At 39.8% G+C, this 25,000-nt stretch overlaps 1 long non-coding RNA gene across 1 annotated transcript in view; it reads right to left on the bottom strand.

The window, feature by feature from the left end:
* The window catches only part of LOC133657233 (uncharacterized), a 972,718-nt gene extending 957,602 nt beyond the window's left edge, over nt 1–15,116 (bottom strand). Inside the window, exons 1-2 of the long non-coding RNA XR_009827242.1 lie at nt 14,785–15,116; nt 14,652–14,706 (exon numbers count right to left, since the gene is read on the bottom strand). This is a non-coding gene — a long non-coding RNA (uncharacterized LOC133657233). The remainder of the gene's footprint in view (nt 1–14,651; nt 14,707–14,784) is intronic.
* Nucleotides 15,117–25,000: the final 9,884 nt, after the last annotated feature.

Genomic DNA, 25,000 nt, shown 5'->3' with positions numbered 1-25,000 from the left:
TGCGCTTGAAAATATATGTATATATATATATATATATATATATATATATATATATATATATATATATATATATATATATATATATATATATATATATATATCAGTGGAGGCTCCTCCATAGAGGTGGAGGAGGCCTGGCCTCCCCAATAATTTGAGAGAAGAGAGAGATTTAAAAAAAACAATAAATATATTTATTTTATTTATTATTTTAACAAAAAACATATTTTTTATTTTTTATATTCATATTATTTTAGTTTTGTTCATAAATCTAAATGTTCCCATGGCTAAAACCCAATATTGCAATTGTAAAGCAACAGGCCAGATTTCCCTATCAGTTTGTATTAAGGGAGGCCAGGCCTCCCCTAGGAAATTAGCTTCTCATAGAAGTCAATGTAATGCATGCTTTTTCATGCCAATATGTGATTGGCCAGATCACTGAAAATGGGTGGGCAACGGAGGCCTGGCCTCACCATGCATTGTGTCCAGGGCTGAAAGATTGACATTTTGTTCGTCCAATCACATGCTACTGGTTCATTTGGAATCAATCCTTTCCTTTCCTAATCAACACAGAAGCCATTTTGAGAATTCGCCAGCCACTTCAGTCAAACAAACACTCGCCATAGTGGCTACGAGTGTCCTATCAACTTGTGCTTTTCAGGAAATTTAGAGAACACCCCTGGCTATCATCCGTGAAGTTTATAGCTCATATAGCCAAATACTTTTGCTTAAAACGACCTCGGAAATCGGCGAGATTCTGGCGCAATTTGAGCACCAACCTGTGGAGTGGAGTCCAGGAGAGAGCATGCCGCCCCTCAGCTAAACCAGATGTGAGTTGAACTAATTAGATGTCTCTACCAGTGTTACACCACTAGTTCTCAGTAGTAATAACACTCCATTTTGTCTGTGTTTCTCAGCAGATAAAGCCAACTGGAACCATATTTTTACATATTTTATATTAAATATATTGAATAAAACTACATATGATAAAGAAAGTGTTATCTTATCTTTTTTATATGCTAAACTTGATTAAATTGGTGATTACATGTTGAAGCTGTAGAAGAATGAAAAATGTAAGCTAAACAAAATTGTTTTTAACTACATAATTAAAATTCCTGCCTTTTACACATGTTCACTTGGCGTTTATATAACATCCAAATGTCATTTCTCAGCTTAATTATCAGGCAGGCTCATAGACTTACAGCAATGTAATTTATTCAGGAAGGCACAAGGCTAAGCTCTGCACAATGAATTGCATCAGCAAGAACTTTCTGACTGTAGCTTACACTCCAAATAGTATGCCTTTGGCCAGCACAAAGACAGATAAGAGAACAGGGAACATTCCATCGCGAGTGAAGTGAGCAAGCGGAAAAAAATGGCCTCCTCAATTCTGGAAGTCACCAGCCTCCACTGATATATATATATATATATTTTTTTTTTTCATAAAGAAATACAATCATGTGTGCTTACGGACTGTATCCCTGCAGACTGTATTGATCTATATTGATATATAATGTATATATTGTGTTTTTTATGTTGATTTAATTTTTTTTCTTTTTTTTTTTTTTTTTTCTTTTGCGGCCCGGTACTGTCACGCCAATTTTCTTCCCATATCAAAAACCTTCCTATCCCCCATTTACTTCCGGGGTCATTTCCTCTTACGTCATTTCCTCTTACTTACGTCATTTCCTCTTACGTCATTGACAGCGATCGATAGAATCCAAATCTCCTGAAAATGGTGGTGTCACTGAGATAGAATCCACTTCTGTCTTCGTGGTAACGTGCAAAAAATATTAATTAATATATAATACTGTTAAATGTCTGTACTTTAAATCAACATTACTGTTGAAACCATTTCACTAATATTAATTAATATATAATAATGTTAAATGTCATCTGACTTCACTGAGGTACATATGTGCACATAAATGTCATTTTAATTTAGTTCACTTACACAGAGAACTAAAAAAAACTGAATTTAACGAATACATTTTGTTTTAATAAAGTTTGATAATGTTGATTGATAATGAATTAACTTATTGTACACTGTTATTCATTTCCGCATATGTCCCCGAGTCAAATGTGCAGTCAGGAATATCCTCAAGTTAATTTGTCCGATTAATACTTGTCCGATTAATACAGACGTTTTGTTAACGCTATATTATAAAAAATTAAAAAAAACAGCGACGGGCAGTCAAAGCCGAAGTGCTATCGATCGCTGTCAACCACGTAAGAGGAAATGACGTAAGTAAGAGGAAATGACGGAAGAGGAAATGACCCCGGAAGTAAATGTGGGATAGGAAGGTTTTTGTAATGGGAAGAAAATTGGCGTGACAGTACCAATCGGTGGTTGTGGACCACTGCATTATAAGACAGTGGTGCCTTTGCATTGGAGCTTACAGTGCATGCGGAAAGTATTCACAGCGCTTCAATTTTTCCACATTTTGTTATGTTACAGCCTTATTGCAGAATGGAATTAATTCAATGTGTCAATGTGAAGAGTTTAAAAATAGAAAAAACTCACATGTACATAAGTATTCAAAGCCTTTGCGCAATACTTTGTTGATGCACCTTTTGGCAGCAATTACAGAGCCTCAAGTCTTTTTGAATATGATGCCACAATTTGGCACACCTATATTTGGGCAGTTTCGCCCATTCCTCTTTGCAGCACTTTCAAGCTCCATCATGTTGTATGGGAACTAGGGTTGTATGGTACACCGGTATTAATATAGTACTGCGATACTAATGAATCATTTTCGGAACTATACCGCCTTTGAAAAGTACCGTGTCATTCGCTGGTTTACGAGCAGACGAGCATGTTCGGCAGCGCACAATCACAGAGTACTTACAAACAGACACAGTCTGTAGACAGAAAAGGGAGAAGGCTTAAAAACTAACGATAAAGGTGAAGTTATGACACTGAAATGCCCTCAGGAAGAGGTGCTTTAAGACATGGCTAGCTAGCTAGCGGCTAAAGTCCAGCCCCAGTCTGCAGTGTTGTAGCTACTTCTAAATCACTAATCCTCGCCTCCATGGCGACAAATAAAGCAAGTTTCTTACAAGTATCATCCCTGCAGGATGAGGAATTGCTAAACATGCTTCACAACACACCGTAGCTCACTGGCGTCAAAATGTAAACAAACACCATTGGTGGATCTATACCTGACATCCACTGTAAGGATACCCAGTAATGTATTTAGTCGATACTACTATGATTAAGTCGATATTTTTTGGCATCACAACATCTTCTTTCGTTTTTTTAAAATGTATATTATGTTTGTAACCTCAGGAAATACGTCCCTGGACACATGAGGACTTTGAATATGACCAATGTATGATCCTGTAATGACTTGGTATCGGATTGATACCCAAATTTGTGGTATCATCCAAAACTAATGTAAAGTATCAAACAACAGAAGAATAGGTGATTGTTACATTTTAACAGAAGTGTAGATAGAACATGTTAAGAGAGAAAGTAAGCAGATATTAACAGTAAATGAACAAGTAGTTCAATAATTCATTTTGTACCCCTTGTCCTTAATAATTTTGACAAAATAATAGAATGGAAAATGACACAATATGTTACTGCATATGCCAGCAGCTAAATTAGGAGCCTTTGTTTGCTTACTTACTAATAAAAGACAAGTTGTCTTGTATGTCCACTATTTTATTTAAGGACAAACTTGCAATAAGAAACATATGTTTAATGTACCGTAAGCTTTTTTGTTAAAATGAAGCCAATAATGCAATTTTTTGTGGTCCCCTTTATTTAGAAAAGTACCGAAAAGTATCGAAATAATTTTGGTACCGATACCAAAATGTTGGTACACTAATGGGAAACATTGGTTTTCCTCCAGGGTGTCTCATCCAGACTGTGAATATATGCAAAAATTATTTTAAAAAAAACTTTTCACATTTTATGGGGTATTGTGTTTAGAATTTTGAGGACAAAAATGTATTTATTCCATTCAGAATAACACTGCAACATAACATTTGGAAAAACTGAACCGCTGTGAATACATCCCGAGTGCACTGTATATGGTTCCGTGACCCAAAAGGTTTACTCTCATCTCAATAATAAAAATAGCAGAGCAATGGCTCGTATGTCAGGAAAACATTTAAGGTGAGGGTTAGTTGTATCCCAAAAACAGAACATCCTTGAATATCCATTTGTAACAGCTTTTGAACAGAAAACAATGGCATATATTACAAGATATCGCCAAAAAGTTCACAGTATTCTGATGCTTTTTCGGACTGTATGCCTTTCATGCACTTCCATCTAGTTTTCTGACCTAGTAAAAGCATTGCTATCATTCCACACTGATAATATAGATCCTGAATAAGAGCTGTTTGTGTGTCGAAAACTGCATCTCGTTCTGACAAATACCAGACAGATGGTAAGCAAACACGTTCAGAAAATTAAAACATGTCGCAAAAAATAGTAGTAGTCGTAGTCGTTTAGAACGAAATGTTAAAAATGAAACAAAATAAATTGTAATAAAAAGAGTTGAGTTGAGTTTGAGTTTATTTTGAACATGCATGCATACAACATGACACATCACAATTTCCAGTTTCTCTATTCAACATGTTCGAAAAGGAGTGGGAAGAAGCAGAGCTTATTTAATCCTACCCCTTTTTTTTACATAGCAGTTGCTAAAACTTTTGTTCACTTCCTGTTCTCAATTTATTCAGAATATACTCCATATGTAATAACATTAAAGATAAATAAATACATAATAATTAGTGAAGTAAGTTACATTTCATATGGTGAGATGAGTAAGATTATTTAGAAAATAAATGGATGGATGAGATAAATTCATAATGTTTATTGTGGTTCTTCTTCTTTGTACTTTGTAAACACTTTAAGTTTGAAGAGTTTCTTGAAGTGGATCATATTAGTACATTGTTTGATTTCTTTGCCTAATCCATTCCAGAATTGAATTCCACATACTGATATACTGAAGGTCTTAACCCATAGCAAAGCAAAATTGAAGATGAGATCTCATGTATGTCTTATATACATCTCCTAGACATAAAAGAGCACTAATCGAGACCAAAGTAGTTTTCTCATTCTTCTCAGATGTATCTCCTGAGAAATAAGGCTCACAGTGAGCACTGTGAGAGATCTCAAAGTTGTCTCACAGTTATCTCTTTTCCCTGTTAGGGTTTGGTGATGTGGATCCCAAGGATGCAGAGACGAATTTGGGGTTTACAATTGTTCTTCCTTTTTATTAGGCGGAAGCACAAGGTAGCAAAAACAAAAGGCGATGGTGGAAAACACACAACACACCATGTAAAAAACTACTGAGAGAAAACAAACACGCAAAACTAAAAGCGCTAGACAAGGCTAGGAAAAATATACTTCATGGGAGAAGAAATAAGACTAGGTACAAAAAATAAAACGCTAGACAAGGCTAGGATTAATACGGGCCAACCTGAGGTGAAAGGTACACGAACTAGAGAGTCCTCTTGGCACGACCAACCGTATGGAAGCAATGGCAAAGTTCCGGCGCTCACCGGTTGTCAGCAGCCTGGTTAAATAGGCTGTCATTAATTACAGTCAGGTGTGTGCTGCTGCCTTGCGTCAGCTGCACTCCATACTGTGAACGAGAGAGAGAGTGAACATGGAGTGCAGACAACAGAAATAGGCAAGGACATTTACAGATTACCACAGTACCCCCCCCTCAACGGACGCCTCCTGGCGACCTACCTGGCTTGTCTGGGAATCGAACGTAAAAGTCCTTGATCAAGTCCTTGTCAATTATAAGCGATCTAGAAATCCATGACCGTTCCTCTGGGCCGTACCCCTCCCAGTCCACCAGGTATTGGAAACCCCTTCCCCTTCTTCTCACATCCAAGATGGTGTTTACAGTAAATGCTGGGTGACCATCAACCAGCCTGGGTGGAGGAGGCGGTACCTCCGGAGGACTGAGCGGGCTGGATGAGACAGGCTTGATGCGGGACACGTGAAAAACAGGATGGCACTTGAGAGATCTAGGGAGATGGAGCTTGACTGCAACACGATTGATGATCTTGGCAATGGGGAATGGTCCAATGAACCTGGGAGCCAGTTTCCTAGATTCGGTGGCCAATGGTAGGTCCCGAGACGATAACCAGACCTTCTGTCCCAACAGGTAGTGTGGGGCTGGTGTGCGATGGCGGTTGGCTAAGAGTTGATTCCTGGCCGATGTTCTTCTTAACGCCGCCCTGGTGTTGCGCCAAGCCTGGTGAGCCCGATGTAGGTGTGCAGTAACAGATGGGACGTCGGCACTGGGTTGGGTAGAAGGAAAAACTGGTGGTTGGAACCCATAGGCGACGTGAAATGGAGACAGGCCGGTGGCGGAGCTAATGAGGGAATTGTGAGCGTATTCGATCCATGGGAGATTCTCAGACCAGGTCGAAGGTTGCTGATGACAAGTGCACCGGATGGCTGCCTCCAGGTCTTGGTTGGTCCGCTCGGTCTGTCCATTGCTCTGAGGGTGGTAGCCGGAGGACAGGCTAGGGGAGGCCCCCAGAGATTTGCAGAATGCCCTCCAGACGGCCGAGGAAAACTGTGGTCCTCTGTCGGATACCACATCAGTGGGGATGCCGTGCAGCCGGAAAACGTGGAGCACTAATAATTGGGCAGTTTCAAGAGCTGACGGCAGCTTGGGGAGGGCCACGAAGTGGGCCATCTTCGAGAACCGGTCCACAATGGTCAAGACAGTGTCATTACCCTCGGAGGGGGGTAGTCCTGTGACAAAGTCCACAGCTATGTGTGACCACGGGCGGGAGGGGATGGGTAATGGGTGTAAAAGTCCTGCTGGAGCCTGGTGGGATGCCTTGTTCCGGGCGCAGATCCGACATGCTGCCACAAACGCCTTCGTATCTGCCAGAATGGATGGCCACCAAAAACGCTGGGAGAGGACAAAACTGGTGCGACGAATACCTGGATGGCAAGCGATCTTCGACCCATGTGCCCAATCCAGAACGCTGGAGCGGAGCCGAGGAACCACAAACAACCGGCCTGGTGGGCAGCCCCGAGGAGATGTGTCCGACTTCAGGGCCTCCAAGACTTGCCGCTCGATGTCCCACTGGAGTCCCCCAATGACGTGGGTATGGGGAACAATTGGTTCATGTGAAGAATTCTCAAAGGATGAAGAGTAGACACGGGACAGGGCATCGGGCTTCCCATTCTGAGAACCAGGTCGGAAAGTGATGATAAAGTTAAAACGGGTCAGAAATAGTTGCCACCTGGCCTGGCGGGGGTTCAGTCTCTGTGCGGTCCTTAAGTAGGACAGGTTCTTGTGGTCTGTGTAGATGATGAATGGTTGCTCCGCCCCTTCCAGCCAATGTCTCCACTCCTGAAGGGCAAAAATGACCGCCAGAAGCTCCCTGTTGCCAATGTCATAATTTCTCTCAGCAGGGGATAGGCGACGAGAGAAGAAAGCACAGGGGTGCAACTTCTGGTCGGTGGTAGATTTCTGGGAGAGTACGGCCCCTACACCTGAATCAGAAGCGTCCACCTCAACAAAAAATTGGAGAGAACGGTCAGGGTAACACAGAACAGGGGCAGAAGTAAACAACCTTTTCAGCCTCAAGAACGCGGAATTGGCTTCGGGTCCCCATTCAAACGGAACCTTAGTAGAGGTTAGCCTCGTAAGTGGCTCAGCGACGCGACTAAAATTACGAATAAATCGCCTATAAAAATTAGAGAAGCCCAAGAATCTCTGAAGGTGCTTCTTGGAAACCGGAGTGGGCCAATCTACTACTGCTTTTACCTTAGCGGGATCCGGTCTGAGTCTACCCTCCTCAATGATAAAACCTAAGAATGGAATGGAGGATGAGTGAAACTCGCATTTTTCTGCCTTGACGAACAGCTTGTTCTCGAGCAATCGTTGAAGGACTAACCGAACCTGCTGCACATGTTCGTCAAATGTAGATGAATAAATTAATATATCGTCCAAGTAAACAAAGAGAAAACGACCTGTCATGTCCCGAAAAATGTCATTAATGAAACCCTGAAAAACGCCAGGTGCATTAGTAAGTCCAAAAGGCATGACAAGATACTCAAAATGTCCGAGAGGAGTGTTGAATGCGGTCTTCCATTCATCCCCCTCTCGGATGCGAACAAGATGGTAAGCGTTACGTAGATCGAGTTTAGTAAAAAACCTCGCTGATTGTAATGGAGTAAAAGCTGAATCAAGGAGTGGTAGAGGATACTTATTCTTGATAGTAATCTGATTAAGAGTGCGGTAGTCTATACAAGGCCGTAGGGACTTGTCCTTCTTTTCGACAAAAAAAAATCCAGCGGCTACAGGTGCGGTCGAAGGGCGAATGAGGCCGGCAGCTATAGATGTGTTTATGTATTCTTCTAGTGCTTTGAGTTCGGTGTTAGACACCTTGTACATACGGGTCGATGGTAACGCCGCCCCGGCTAGCAAATCAATGCCACAATCGTAGGGTCGGTGGGGGGGAAGTGAGAGTGCTCTATCCTTGCTAAACACCGCCCTTAAGTCATGGTAGTGCTTGGGCACGTTTGTCAAGTCTATGTTCTCTATAACAGCGGTAGGTGGCGGTGTACGAGATCCTGCTGCGGAACGAAGACAATGTGTGTGGCAGGTTACACTCCAATTAATAATGGCCGAACGAGGCCAGTCTATGTGCGGGTTATGCTTATGTAACCAGGTTAACCCTAGAATGACGGGCGCGGACCGTGATGGCACAACAAGAAAAATTATTTTCTCACAATGATTTCCAGACAAGCGCAGGTTGAGTGGGAGTGTCTGGTGGGTTATGCTGGCTAATAGGCGCCCATCAAGAGAATACACCCTCTTGGGCACAAATAGTTTGACAACAGGAATCTTATGGAGTCTCATGAATTCAAAATCCAAAAAGTTATCATCTGCTCCTGAGTCAATGAGAGCGCAAATGTCTATTTGTTGGTTAGACCAAGAAAGAGTACCTTTTAGCTGCATTCTGCCTGCGACCAACGAAGGAGAACGACGACCTCTGGTGGACGTGTCCTCTGGCGAGTGAGGGCGCACTCGTGGCCGTGCGGCGGGGCGCGGCAGTTCTTTGCAGCGGGAGATGAGATGATCAGCGGCCCCACAGTATAGGCAGAGTTGGAGGTGAACGCGACGTTCCCTCTCGGCGGCGGTGAGTCGGCGGCCTCCCAGTTGCATCGGCTCATCTATCTGCCATGAAGGGGGGTTGTCTTCGAGTTGCTCCGTCTTGCAGATGGCAGGTCTAGCAGGCGCTGATTGGCTGCAAGGTGGGGCTTGTCTTCCTAGTCGATCCCTCCTCTCCTCCAATAGGCGGAAGTCGATTTGCACCGCCAGCTCGATGAGATCATCCAGATTCGTCGGGAGTGACAGCGGGATCATCATGTGACGAATCTCGTCCGCGAGACCCAGGAAGAAAGCGTCCAATAGTGCTGAGGGACCCCAGTCACAATCGGCCGCCATGGTGCGGAACGCGATCGCGTAATCCGCGACCCGTCGTGAACCCTGTTGCAGCCGGAAAAGGGATCTCGCTGCCTCTCTACCTGGGAGTCGTCGTTGGAAGATTTGCTTCAAGGATTTGGAAAAGTTCGCGTATGTGGAGCTGGAGGTGGTCTGACGGTTCCATTCTGCAGTCGCCCAGGTGCCAGCACGGCCAGACAGGTGAGAGATCACAAACGCTACCTTAGCCCGCTCAGAGGTGAAAGCGGAAGCGTTTAGCTCAAAATGAAGTTCACACTGCGTCAGGAATTGTCTTACGTCTTCCTTTTCCCCGGAAAAACGTTCGGGTCGGGAAAGCCGTATGTTGCTAGTACTAGCGGGTTGTGTAGGTTGGGTGGATGCCTGGTCAGGCACGGTGGTCGAGGTGGGTACGACGGTGGCTAACAGCATGTTGATTCGCTCCAACATGGCGTCTTGACGCTCCGACATCCCCTGTAGACCTCGGCTCAGGTGGTCAAGCTGGTCCCCCTGCTGGTTGATCCTTTGAGCCTGGCCTTGCAATGCTCTTTTCCAGGAGTCTGTCTCTGCGGGTTCCATAGTTTGGCCGGAACTTTCTGTTAGGGTTTGGTGATGTGGATCCCAAGGATGCAGAGACGAATTTGGGGTTTACAATTGTTCTTCCTTTTTATTAGGCGGAAGCACAAGGTAGCAAAAACAAAAGGCGATGGTGGAAAACACACAACACACCATGTAAAAAACTACTGAGAGAAAACAAACACGCAAAACTAAAAGCGCTAGACAAGGCTAGGAAAAATATACTTCATGGGAGAAGAAATAAGACTAGGTACAAAAAATAAAACGCTAGACAAGGCTAGGATTAATACGGGCCAACCTGAGGTGAAAGGTACACGAACTAGAGAGTCCTCTTGGCACGACCAACCGTATGGAAGCAATGGCAAAGTTCCGGCGCTCACCGGTTGTCAGCAGCCTGGTTAAATAGGCTGTCATTAATTACAGTCAGGTGTGTGCTGCTGCCTTGCGTCAGCTGCACTCCATACTGTGAACGAGAGAGAGAGTGAACATGGAGTGCAGACAACAGAAATAGGCAAGGACATTTACAGATTACCACATTCCCGATTTCAACTAAGACCAAAATGAGAGATGAATGAGCTGGTCTCCAATATGTCTCAATTATGTCTCAGTGAGAGATATACATGGTTTTGTTTCTCACTACTCACTGTTTGAGTTCTCAGATGTCTCTTTTCTATTTCGGCAAAAAGAAAATTGATGAGTATTGGTTTCAATATGTCTCAATGATGTCTCAGTGAAAGATATACTTGGTTTTGTCTCTCACTGCTCACCATTTGAGTTGTCAGATATGCCTCTTTTCTATCTTAGGAAAAATAAATGTAAAATAAATTTTAATTTGCACAATTTAATTATACCTCAATCATACTCCAGTTTATCTCATGCCAACATTTGAAGAAAATAATTAATTCAGGCAATATGGATATATGGTTTGTAATATGGTTTATTTACATAATGTTCTACTTAATTTGTTGATTTCTTATACACACGCCATGTGCAGTAACTCAGTGACTACAATTGTGAGATTTAAAACTGAACCCAAACAATACTGATATGATCACAAGACACTTTTTAAGACCTTTTAATATTTGTGAACTTTCTAGAGCAATGGTTCTCAAACTCTTTTCACAAAGTACCACTTCAGAAAACATTTGGCTCTCCAACCACCATGATAAGGACTAATATTAAAATACAGTAGTGTAGTAGGCTTAAATATTCATAAAAAAAGACAGTGTTTTTTTTTTAAAAGTACATTTAATATATTGGCCACTGAAATATTACAGACAATGCAAAAACTTAATCAAAAATTATACTCCGTATACAGTACATATTTACAGACTTTTACAGCATCCACGGCAACATCACATCAGTGTGTATTTTCAGAGCATTTATAACAATGATCAAATATTTGATTTGTGGCTTCTTAGGCCAGTTCAGTTCTTAATTAGTTAAAACTTTTCAAGTGTGTTTGGGAAATGAACTGCAAACACAATGCCAGGCATAGATGTGAAGTCAAGGAAAACAACTTTACCCAATATGTCATCCAAGGATACTACTGTACTGGCAGAGGTTTCCAATAGTGGAATAACATGACTGCATGTACCATTTGTTACACTATCTTGCAGCAAAGAAAAACCTGCATGTTTAAATTCACGAACGGGGGCCCATTTGGCACATGATCGTGCTATGGTAAACAAGAAATCAATCTGTTCATACTTAGTTTGTCTGTCATTTGAAAAAAAAACTGTAAAATTGTTTCTTCTATTACCTTTATCATAGTGTTTTGATGTGAGATAATTTCTCTTAACGTGTGCCCTGTGAAAGATGCCTACTGTTCCAGAATGGATGCAGTGACCAGCATGTACAGTATTTGCAATGCAGAGAGGTGAACTGTGTCCAATGGAAGTTCACTAGATGCTCCATATAGTTTAATCCTAGACAAATCTTTGTTTTCCTGACAGAAACTATCATCTTTAGTCATATGTCTGTAAAATTCAGCTATGACATTCCCTGGGTTAATAGTTTGTGAAATAACAGGAATAGACTGCACAAGTTAGACTGCATTTACCATCTGCATAGGTATATTTTGAGTACCATGTATGAGCCTTAACAAATATCCATTTTTGTCTTCAAAGTGGAAACATGAATGAGTCCATAATGGACAAAGGGCCCTGACATTGTCTGCCAGGTGCACAAGAAGGTGTACATTTGCAGTTTCGTACCGCTCACCATAGAGCAGGGGTCACCAACCTTTTTGAAAGCAAGAGCTACTTCTTGGGTACTGATTAATGCGAAGGGCTACCAGTTTGATACACACTTAAATAAATTGCCAGAAATAGCCAATTTGCTCAATTTACCTTTAACTCTATGTTATTATTAATAATTAATGATATTTACACTTAATTGAACGGTTTAAAAGAGGAGAAAACACGAAAAAAATGACTATTAAATTTTGAAACAAAGTTTATCTTCAATTTCGACTCTTTAAAATTCAAAATTCAACCGAAAAAAAGAAGAGAAAAACTTAAAAAAAGAATTTATGGAACATCATTAGTAATTTTTCCTGATTAAGATTAATTTTAGAATTTTGATTAAATAGGTTAAAATCCAATTTACACTTTGTTAGAATATATAACAAATTGGACCAAGCTATATTTCTAACAAAGACAAATCATTATTTCTTCTAGATTTTCCAGAACAAAATTTTTAAGAAGATTTCAAAAGACTTTGAAATAAGATTTAAATTTGATTCTGCAGATTTTCTAGATTTGCCAGAATAATTGTTTTGAATTTTAATCATAATAAGTTGGAAGAAATATTTCACAAATATTCTTCGTCGAAAAAACAGAAGCTAAAATGAAGAATTAAATTAAAATGTATTTATTATTCTTTACAATAAAAAAAATACGTTTACTTGAACATTGATTTAAATTGTCAGGAAAGAAGAGGAAGGAATTTAAAAGGTAAAAAGGTATATGTGTTTAAAAATCCTAAAATCATTTTTAAGGTTGTATTTTTTCTCTAAAATTGTCTTTCAGAAAGTTATAAGAAGCAAAGTAAAAAAAATAATGAATTTATTTAAACAAGTGAAGACGACGTCTTTAAAATATTTTCTTGGATTTTCAAATTCTATTTGAGTTTTGTCTCTCTTAGAATTAAAAATGTCGGGCAAAGTGAGACCAGCTTGCTAGTAAATAAATACAATTTAAAAAAATAGAGGCTGCTCACTGGTAAGTGCTGCTATTTGAGCTATTTTTAGAACAGGCCAGCGGGCTACTCATCTGGTCCTTACGGGCTACCTGGTGCCCGCGGGCACCGCGTTGGTGACCCCTGCCATAGAGTGTAGCCATTTGAGAACAAACATTCCACAATAGTTTTTCTGCATGATGGATCTGTTCAACCGATATAGAGTCCATCAACAAAATGAAAATGGCTTCACTTAGTAGAAGGAAATGGTTGTAGTACATTGTTGCAAGAATTCCACGGAAAATAACCGTTTTTTGATTGATTGATTGATTGAGACTTTTATTAGTAGATTGCACAGTACAGTACATATTCCGTACAATTGACCACTAAATGGTAACACCCGAATACGTTTTTCAACTTGTTTAAGTCGGGGTCCACGTTAATCAATTCATGGTCCATAGAACAGCAAAAGATCCCGGTATTATGATGCTTTAAAAAACATTCTGTGAGATGCCACTGATCGAGGCTATGTAGTTGAGGATGGAGGACAGTCTTCCTGAAATCGCCTGTCAATTTCTTTGGTATTCTTTGCCATGCTAAAGGGCTGACGTGCCTTTGATAAGGTTATACATTTTAAGTTTGCTCAGGCAACAGGGACCCTTTACCCCTTTGACAATGGTTTTGGTTTCATTTGCGATTTTTCATATCCAGTACAAACTTTTAATTGGTGCGCAGTGGCCCATTTGGATCTCTATGTTGGAATGGAAATACATGGGTGTATCCTCTTTCCCCGGTTTCCTGGCTGTTCGCATTTATGACATCCAAATTTCCCATTGTATTGCACTGAATTAAGGACTAATGCTTTAGCAGGCAAGTCGCATGTTCCAGCAATGGTGAGCACTTTACACACAAAAGGTTCACATGTCAACTCTGCAGGTTGCACAATAATTCCATTGTCTGCAAGCTTACTCAGTGTGTCACTTAGTGGTCTCAAAAATGTGCGGTATTTTTCGGAGTATAAGTCACACCAACAGAAAATGCATAATAAAGAAGGAAAAAAACATATACTTTATAAGTCGCATTTTTTGGGGAAATATATTTGATAAAACCCAACACCAAGAATAGACATTCGAAAGGCAATTTAAAATAAATATATAAATGGGTTATACTTGTATAGCACTTTTCTACCTTCAAGGTACTCAATGCGCTTTTGACAGTATTTCCACATTTACCCATTCACACACTGATGGCGGGAGCTGCCATGCAAGGCGCTAACCAGCAGCCATCAGAGGCAAAGGGTGAAGTGTCTTACCCAAGGACACAACGGACGTGACTAGGAAGGTAGAAGGTGGGAATTGAACCCCAGTAACCAGCAACACTCCGATTGCTGGCACAGCCACTCTACCAACTTCGCCATGCCGTCCATAAACAAAGAACATGCATATACATATAACTTACTTAGACATTGCTCATCAGTCTCCACATTCACATTGGTGGCTGCAGGACGGAATGACTGCAAGAAGAAAAATAAAGTATCACATATTATATCTGCTGCCAGCTTAATGCACCACCACTATGCCAGTCTACTCACCAATTGTACAGTCCTTCTTGATCGTTTATTTGAGTCGACTTCTTTACCAGTTCTTCTCCATCGTTTTCCAGGTTTTCGTTTTGTCATTTCGACACTCCAATACTATGTAAATACAGACAAAGTTTGCTGGAATATACAGTGTGACTTCTTAAATGTAAAACTCAATATTATATTGAAGCAGTGTTTGTTCAGTAATTTATATTGTTACACTTCCAATGTTCTCTGTACATTTATTTCTATCATTGTTATTTCACTATGGGATGTATAAAGTGTATCTTATCACTTGCGATGCAAATAAACTCAAACTCAACTCAACTCGGTGGAGGTGAGTATTGTAGCGGCTGGCTACGGGGTGTTAGCCAATGACTTTGGCCCGGGGGGCGGGACTTCCGGGAGGGATAGGGTAGTGACGTTGATAATAGGGAGTGGTGGTTCAAGTTTTGCCGGAAAAGGGTTAGAGTCTAACCCAGGGGTCACCAACGCGGTGCCCGCGGGCACCAGGTCGCCCGTAAGGACCAGATGAGTCGCCCGCGGGCCTGTTCTGAAAAAAATAAAAATTAAAAAAAAAAAATTTAAAAAAAATAATAATAATATTTTTTTTATTTTTTTTTTATTAAATCTACATAGAAAAAACACAAGATACACTTTCAATCAGTGTATCAACCCAAACAACCTCCCCCATGCACACTCATCCACACAAAAGGGGTTATTTCTTTCTGCTACCAATATTCTGGTTCCCACAACATAGACAACACATCTGCAAGGGACACAGTCCCTGAAGCACACATGATTGTATAGGCTGCTGGTCCACTAACATTTTCATTAATTACTATTTTGTATGTAATTATTTTTATATTGTTTTACTTTCTTTTTTATCCAAGAAAATGTTTTTTATTTATTTATCTTATTTTATTTTATTTTTTAAAAAAAGGGCCTTATCTTCAACAGACCAGGTTGTCAATGAAATTAGATTTTTTTAAAGGGTTTTTTAAACCAGGCCCAGTCCAGATAATGTCCAAGTCGGACTCAGCAACACACACCTTCATTCATGTACACAGAAAAAAATTAGGGAACACAACAGATTGCATATAATTTATAAACAAAACACTTTGCATTCCATTCGAAAGGACGTTCCCTTTAGATTTCCGATCCTTAACATTTTACATTTATCATAATTAAGCTTAAGGCCAGATTGCTGTGAAAATATGTCCAAAAGATTAAGAAGGTTCCGCAAACAATGAGGAAAAATCTTATCTTTGTGAATCAGCCTTTTCTGACATGAACTTCATCAAGAACAAACACAGAACACGCCTCACTGATGCACATCTGCAAGACTCACTCAGAGTTGCAGTGTCAAGTTACACACCAGAGTACAACACACTAGTTAACAGCATGCAATGCCAGGCTTCCCACTAAGTGACAAAGAAACAGATAACAGATTTGGTGTCCAGTTCAAAGTGTGACATGATTTAAAAATTTGAGAGTTTACTTTTGTATTTTACATGAGTTATTATTTGTACAAACATGGTGCAAAGTAATTCATGATTTGTTAAAAAAATGTTAGTGGCTAGCTAGTTAAAATGGGATATTTTGATTTCACAAGACTGTCTTAGAAGTGATCATTTGAAAATGTTCAATTTGAAAAATGTGCACTTAGAGAAAATATAAAAATAAAGTGTTGCATATTGATATTTATCTGTTTCTATATATATTTATTGTGAGAAATCATTAATATGATCAGTGTTTCCACAAAGATAAATATCATTAATTCTTAATAATAACAGAGTTAAAGGTAAATTGAGCAAATTGGCTACTTCTGGCAATTTATTTAAGTGTGTATCTAACTGGTAGCCCTTCGCATTAATCAGTACCCAAGAAGTAGCCCTTGGTTTCAAAAAGGTTGGTGACCCCTGGTCTAACCTTTTTCCCGACAAAATTACATCTTGTGCAATAAAGACAAGACAAACAAAGAAGTCGTATGAGCCTGCATTCCTGGGATTATTACAGTATCATAGCTTCTAGCAAGGTGGTTGCACCGTTGAATGCAGCATTTATAGCTCAATTTTCGTAACACGGTGACGTTACAGCAGTTTAAAAAATACTAACTCGTGTGTGTTAAAGTAATTTAAATACCAAAACAATAAATGGTATTACTTACTTTCAGTCGTTATTCCTTCGATGCAGAATTGTTTCTTCCAATCGAAATCACATCACATCCGCCCACTAAATGCGCATGCGTGTTTTCCAGGAAGAGCAAATCTCGCGAGAATGTTGTTGAGACAGATCTGCATCTCAAAATGTAGATAAAGTTGATTTTCTCCTTATATGTCCATCTGAAAATAGCCATTTTTGGCTATGTGTAACTTTCAAAGGAAGGCAATTCAGAAAATTCACGCCTTCTATCAGACAGCGGCGGACATGACGCGTTGTTTGCCATCAACGTCAGAAGAAGAAGAAGAAGCGGGAAAACAGTAGGTGGCGTAATATTTTAACGTTGTGTGCGCCAACCTCGAACTAAAACGAGGAAGAAGAAGAAAGAGAAGAAGAAAGAGAAGAAGAAGCGGGAAAGTTTTTGGAAACGACGACCGCAACGCTTGCGACAGAAGACTTGGAGAGGTAAGTATCCTAATATTTTTTAGTTGGTCAACCATGTAATGTTGTGAAGTGAAAATGTGTAACTGTTGTGACAACGAGTGGTCCTTTAGGAAGTTGCGGTAACGCTAATGGCGTCTGCCCAACAAGTAATGTTAGTATACATAATGACCTTCACAATTTGATTCTACAGTGCATATTAATTTGGGGGTTTGACTTAAAAATGTTTTACAATACTGTTGTAGGTAAAGTAACAATCGACAAAGAAGGTCCGGGCTGCATTTTATTGGTATGGCTGGCTAGTAATAAATAAGAGATGACATCCAAAAGTGTTCAATGATTAACAAATGTGCTCCGCCATTTTGAAAGCAGCAGTACATTTGATTATTCGTTGGCAGTGGCCAGTATGTTTTGTATCATGCTATTGATTTTATAAACTGCATATATATTGGAAAATAAAGTAGCTGTGTGTGTAAAAGTTGAAACATTCATTCATTTAAATGAAACCAGTATTATCAGACAGGTCTTGTTAAGACTAGTTACGTGATATAAGAATCATTTTCCTGTGATACGTGTTTAAAAAGTTATGATTGTCTTAACCTGGTCAAAATGCACCAATTTATGGTCAACCTCTTCAATACAAAGTCATTGGGGCTCGATATTTTATTCATGACCTTTTTTGTTAAAAATGCCATAACTTTCTTAATATGTACCCTATTATAAAAAGGTGCCATCAATCCCCCGCAACCCAAAATAGATAAGAATTAAAATAAGAATTAAACTGTCTGGGTTGAGTTTTTTTTTACTATAGCTAGAACGATCATAAACAATCATTTTGTTTACTTGTTTTTGACAGAAGTTAAATATGATTGGGACCCATTACCTCCCTGGTTGGCACTCAGCATCAAGGGTTGGAATTGGGGATTAAGTCACCAAAATCATTCCCGAGCGTGGCCACTGCTGCTGCTCACTGCTCACCTCACCTCCCAGGGGGTGGAACGAGGGGATGGGTCAAATGCAGAGGATAATTTCACCACATCTAATGTGTGTTACTATCAGTGGTACTTTAACTTTAACTTTAATTTGAAGACGGTCTGTAAAACATCCTTGCATCCATCCATATTCTACCGCTTGTCCCTTTTGGGGTTGCATAATTTATGCAAAATGTTTACCAAAGAACCACCGTTACATATTATGAAGACCACAAGGAAGTGTTTTAAATGTAGAAAAAAAAATCCTAATATTAACCCTTATATTATTTTTCCGAATAATAATAATGTAAAGATGTTAGAAAATATAATAATAGGGAGAAAAATGTGAAACTACATAAAGATTGTTTGGTCAGAAGTTGACAAAAAATAATGATAATGTCAATGAGGGATTTCTATGTTGAAAATTCTTATTAATATTGATACTGTTGTTGATATTATTCATTTTTGTTTGACTACTTTTGGATTGTTTTGCATCATGTTTGTGTGTCTCTCAATTACTCTGTTGATTGCTATTCTGAATGTTTGGTTTTGGTTTTGGAATTGGAATTGTATGATTATGGTATTAATGTGGCTTATTTTGTTGGATTGATTAAAACATTTTAAAAAAAATAAAATAACAAGTTGACAAATAACATGCACAACACATTGAGATCATCCCTGAAAATACTAGGTTAAAAAAATGTCCAGGATTAAAAAAAAACAAAAAACATTTTAACACACACTCATGACCTTCGACCACACTTATAACAGCCATATTGTGCACTGACAAAGAAAATCATTTAATATATCTCAATTAATGTTTTTTAATTAAAAAAATACCCTGTATCTTTTTTTCCTATCCATTTCATGGCAGCATTGTTGTATCCCAACTGATTAATGAGAATGGGGACAGGAAATAAAAACCCCATTGTCCTATTGTGATAAATAATTTCAATATGTGAACTTGTACCAGCATGAGTATTGTATTTCCGTATCTCTTTTAAGAAAAAAAAAAGAAAAAGAAAAAAAGAATGTGACTGAATCTAATCGTACAATTCCATCTAGCACGCAATTGGGACAAAAATATGTTACTGAGCGTGAAACCACCTCAGGAAGTCATCAAGAAGCATGAAGAACAAGATATGCGCGCCATTGTTTGCCTGCGTGTTGCGGCTGGGTGTGAGGAGGTGGACTAACGTGCGTTTACTCATAGGGAGTTTCTTTTCCTGGAGCGCTGAGTCATGCTTTTAGACACCCAATCTCTGCACCGTGTTCAATCACGTCTTCGGGCTTTTTCTTGACTCTTCTTGCACGGAAAATTGGGCAACGTTGTGTTGAAAGCAAAGGCTTTTTCTGATAAATAGCAGCCTGGCGCTAATGAGCAGATCATCTCCAATGGGTTAGATCGTTGCGTTGTGGTGATACTTTTGCAACTCTAGTGCAACATTCTGACAGATATTCAATATCCATTTTCCACAGTTAGGGATTTTAATTACAAACTGAAAAGTAAATGCTGGATCGTATTCCCTCTGTGGCTTATTTAAGAACAGGAAGAGGTGTCTTGTTCAACCGGATTGTAGCACATGATGTATGACATGTGGCTCTGTGGTTTGTAAACACGTAGTGCAGCTTCAGCTGGCTTGGCCTCCATGTACCTGCGTCCATCACGCAGGTATATGCACTGCAAAAACTGAACTCTAAGTAAGATTAAATATCTCAAATAAGGGTGATATTTGCTTGTTTTCTGTCTGATAAGATAATTCTTCTCACTAAGCAGATTTTATGTTAGAGTGTTTTACTTGTTTTAAGTGTTTTGGTCCTAAATGATCCCAGTAAGATATTACACCTTGTTGCTGAGATGTTATGACCTATATTGAGTAAAATGCTTGAAACTAGAATATCAACTATTGCAAAGCTGTGTCATCTACACTCACACGTATAACACTACTTTTTTAAAGTAATAATTTCAAGCATGAAAAAAAAAATCACGACTTTGACACAATTGTGTTAAAACAGATGACAGCGAAATGGACTTTACGGTTTTGTTTTCAATGAAACAATAAAAAACACGTACTCCTATAGTAGTACAGTTGGCACAGTACAGTAAACTGACAGTTAATATTTAAACATTTAACATGGACTTGTCCAGGGTGTGCCCCGCCTTCCGCCGGAATGCAGCTGAGATAGGCTCCAGCACCTCCCGCGACCCCAAAAAAGGGACAAGCGGTAGAAAATGGGTGGATGGAACATGTGACATTTCAGACAATTTTGAACAGAAAAGGTTCATGCACATTCAGATAAATTCTTAAAAATTACAATTATAAAAATGTTGGCCGGGGGGCCGGGCTGTATATATATATATATATATATATATATATATATATATATATATATATATATATATACCTGTATATTCTAGGCTGACCATATTCTGAAATCCCAAAAAGAGGACACATACTGTATATGCGTGCCAAGGCGGGCAGCACGCCAAGGCCGGGACTAGGTGAAAATTTGCCAATGATACTCGAACTTGCTTCATAAGTAATATATTTTTTTAAATAAAGCATTTTTTCTCCTATGTTGACAGTAGTGTTGGCGCTAGGAATTTTCAAAATGGGGTCCCAGGGACCCCATCAAATCATACAAATGGGGTCCCACAGTAAATTTTTGGGGTACCACTTTTTTGTAAGCGTTTTGAAAACAAATGACAAATGTATGCATTATCCTGTTATATCTCACATTCTATGTTGTGTTTTGGAAAAAGGTTGTCATAAACGAGCTCTCGCCCTGCACAGCTGTTTTGTGCTTTGTAGTGTCGATATGGGCTTGTAGATCTTTATTTGCCACAGATATACACGTTCCTGCTTTGCACACAGTGCATTCTGCTTCCCATGTGTCACGGCCAGGACCAAAACACAAATACTTTTTCCGCAAATCATCCGTGAAGTTGCATTTACTTTTCGGCATTTCTTGTTTTCATGTCTGTCTCCACTCACTAGCTCTCTCGCTCTGTGTCTCTGCCCCTCCCTCACCAATGTTTCTGCGTGCGCACCTTCACAGCTTGTTTTGTTTAACCCCTTCTTAACTTAACCCTAGAGTCTAGGGTCGGCAACCTTTATCACTCAAAGAGGCATTTTGACGAGTTTCACAAGGGTGAGGCTACGCTGCTGCCCACTGCTCCCCTCACCTCCCAGGGGGTGATCAAGGGGATGGGTCAAATGCAGAGGACAAATTTCACCACACCTAGTGTGTGTGTGACAATCATTGGTACTTTAACTTTAACTTTTAACTTTAAATGAAAGAGAACAATGGGAGCCTCAAAACTATTTTGAAATGTAAAATGAAATAACACTGTATACAACGCTTTTTATTGCTTTGTGCTATGTTTGAACCATGGGTCTTAGACACGCGCCCCGGCCCGCACTTTAATATGACGGTTTAAGTTGGTGCGGCCCGCAAGATTTACATAAATGGCGTTCATCAGCGTCATAGTTGCCAATCCTCCCACTTTTCCCGGGAGACACCCGAAATTTTGGCGTGATGGCACTGTCTTTAGCGCCCTCTACAGCCTGCTTAAACAGCTTACCTGCCCGGACACATGTTGAATGCATCTTCTGCTTGCACTCGAATGTGACAGCAAAGCTTACTTGTTCAACAGCCACACAGCTTACACTGACGGTGACCATAAATAACAACTTTAACACTGTTACGTTACAAATATGCGCCACACTGTGAACCCACACCAAAAAAGAATGACAAATACATTTCTGGAGAACATCCACACTGTAACACAACATAAACACAACACAACAAATACCCAGAATCCCATGCAGCACTAACTCTCCCAGTCTACATCATACGCCCCCGCTAGCACCAACCCCCCCCTGCATGGGATTCTGGGTATTTGTTGTGTTGTGTTTATGTTGTGTTACAGTGTGGATGTTCTCCAGAAATGTATTTGTCATTCTTTTTTGGTGTGGGTTCACAGTGTGGCGCATATTTGTAACGTAACAGTGTTAAAGTTGTTATATACGACCACCGTCAGTGTAAGCTGTGTGGCTGTTGAACAAGTATGCCTTGCTGTCTCCCACGAGTGCAAGTTAAAGCTTCATGCAACATGAGACCAGGCTGGCATGCTGTCTGTGCAAGTAATAGAGGATAATATATGCAGTGCCATCACGGCACGCCCTTAATTTAGTTGTCAGGGGTTGCCGATCCCTGCCCAAGACGTACATTGAAAATACACGCAACCCTATTTCAAAATGCCGGACATTTGAGGCATTTAAAAAACCCCGCCCGGACACCCCGGACACACCCGCAAAAGAGGACATGTCCGGGGAAAAGACGACGTATGGTCAGTCTAGTATATTCCTTGCGCACTAATTGACCGAAAGAGCACGCACTTGGCGCGATGATGTCATGTTGTCGATGGAAAAATGCATTTTTAGACCATATGATTTGCCTGAGAGGCTAGGAGACCCCGAGAGTAACAAGTTAAAATTAGTTTTTAGTATAAGTTTGCTGGTTTCAAGAAATGTAATGCCGAGCGCATATCATTATGTCAAGATAATGGCACTAGCATTTACTTAATTTAAGAATATTTTTCAACATTTTGAGCAAAAAGGTCTCTTTCTTTTTTTTTTTCTACCAAGAAAAGTGCACTTGTTATTATTGAGAATATTCTTATTTTAAGGTATTTTTGGGTTCATTGAGGTTAGCTAATTTTACTTGTTTTGGAAAGTCTTGACAAGCCAAATTTTCTTTGATGTTTTTATATGGCTACTACACAATATATGCAATATTTACCACATAAAACATTTTAAAGTGAAATATTTGAAGTAATTGGAGCCCTGAAAATAATTCATTATAACATGGATTTTTTGTCTTTTTTTTTTTTTTGAGCAATGGCAAAAAAAGAAAAATGAAGAAAGACAAAAGAAGAAAAAAACAGCCTGCATGGCAGCTTTTGTGTCAACATCGCAACTTTTTCTCGTTAGATTTCACCTCATTCCACTTTTTTTTAATGTTATTTTTTATTTTTACAATAGTATTTCCAGAATGTGTGGCGGGCCGGTAAACAATTAGCTGCGGGCCGCAAATGGCCAACGGGCCGCACTTTGGACACCCCTGGTGTAGAGGTTGCCCTCTAGTGGGTTCTTCAGACCACCACAGACTGCCAGGAATTCAGGATATAACACTGTTTTATTTTTATCCAACGGTCCAACGTCTCTTGCTTTTCAGCACAGTGTCTCTCAGCACCAACTCCAACTACCACTACTTGTTTCATCACGGCTGCTCCTAATAAAGGAGCTAACAAGGCCCACCTGTGCCATCTACGCACCTGTCACTGTCTTCGAGGCCGGTCCTGACACACCCCGCTCCGCGGCAGGCCTGCAGGCCACGCCCCCCCTCCACTAACCCATTTACCATTTACCATTTATATGTGTTTTATGTTGCACGATTGCACCAAGAAAAAAATCCTAGTTTGTGAACCCGTTCTCAAACAATGGCAATAAAAACTATCCTGATTCTGAACATATAAATTGATTGATTTTTTAAATAATGCTATTGAGGATGCCCCATGTTGATCTCCTATTGATTGTGTTCCTGTCTAATAATCAAGGTTTGATTAAAAACATTGATTAAAGGTTTGATTAAAACGTTGTTCCTGTCTAATAAATGACTGTAATATTGTTTTCTACATGTCGTGCAGCCCTTTGAGACACTTGTGATTAAGGGCTATATAAATAAACGTTGATTGACTGATTGATTGATTGTAAATTATGGATAAGCATTCTTGCTTTTTTTCCCGTATCCCTTTTCGGTGGGTGCCGTAGCATGTCTGTCAAGTTACAAAGAGTGATTAAGTGTTGCTATATATGTCTGTCTGCCGGAATAAATAAAGTAATTAATTCATTAATTCTTTCATCATGAGAACAGCTTACTGGCGTGAGTACAGGATGCCTTGTTTAGCGCTGTTAATTTGTTCCGGACATGACGGTGATAAAGGAATTTTCTCAAAGTAGGAATCATTAAATGGAATATTTTCATAGCTAGAGCGCAACAAAACTTTTTACTACCTTCTAAATACATTTTTCAACATTATGATGGACCGCTAGACCTCTCACCTCTCAGTTGTATCACACAGCACAATGCCACAGATGTCCCAAGTTTTCAGGGAGCGTGCAGTTGGCGTGCTGCCTGCAGGAATGTCCACCAGAGCTGTCGCCCATTAATTGAATGTTCATTTCTCTTAACTCCGACATGAAAAGACTCTCGATGGCGCATGGTTGGGTTTGGTATGACCCCAGGATGCAGAGTATGACGTAGTGGCAGCAATGTCGTGCAGCACAAAAGCACTTTACAATAATCCAGTGCCCAACATGTGGACCAGAAGGGACATAAATAGGCCTGATTACCAATGGAAAACACCAGGACATACTGTTAATTGAAGATGCAGAACAGCTTGTAGGAACTAAGCAGGAACTTCAACACTACATCTACAAAGTAAAAGCACCAGTACAAGATGTACAAACCCCGTTTCCATATGAGTCGGGAAATTGTGTTAGATGTAAATATAAACGGAATAAAATGATTTGCAAATCATTGTATTCCGTTTGTATTTACATCTAACACAATTTCCCGACTCATAT

The sequence above is a fragment of the Entelurus aequoreus genome, linkage group LG09 (genome assembly GCF_033978785.1).
Source record: "Entelurus aequoreus isolate RoL-2023_Sb linkage group LG09, RoL_Eaeq_v1.1, whole genome shotgun sequence".
Classification (NCBI taxonomy): domain Eukaryota; kingdom Metazoa; phylum Chordata; class Actinopteri; order Syngnathiformes; family Syngnathidae; genus Entelurus; species Entelurus aequoreus.
This window is presented reverse-complemented; position numbering and strand designations above follow the sequence as displayed.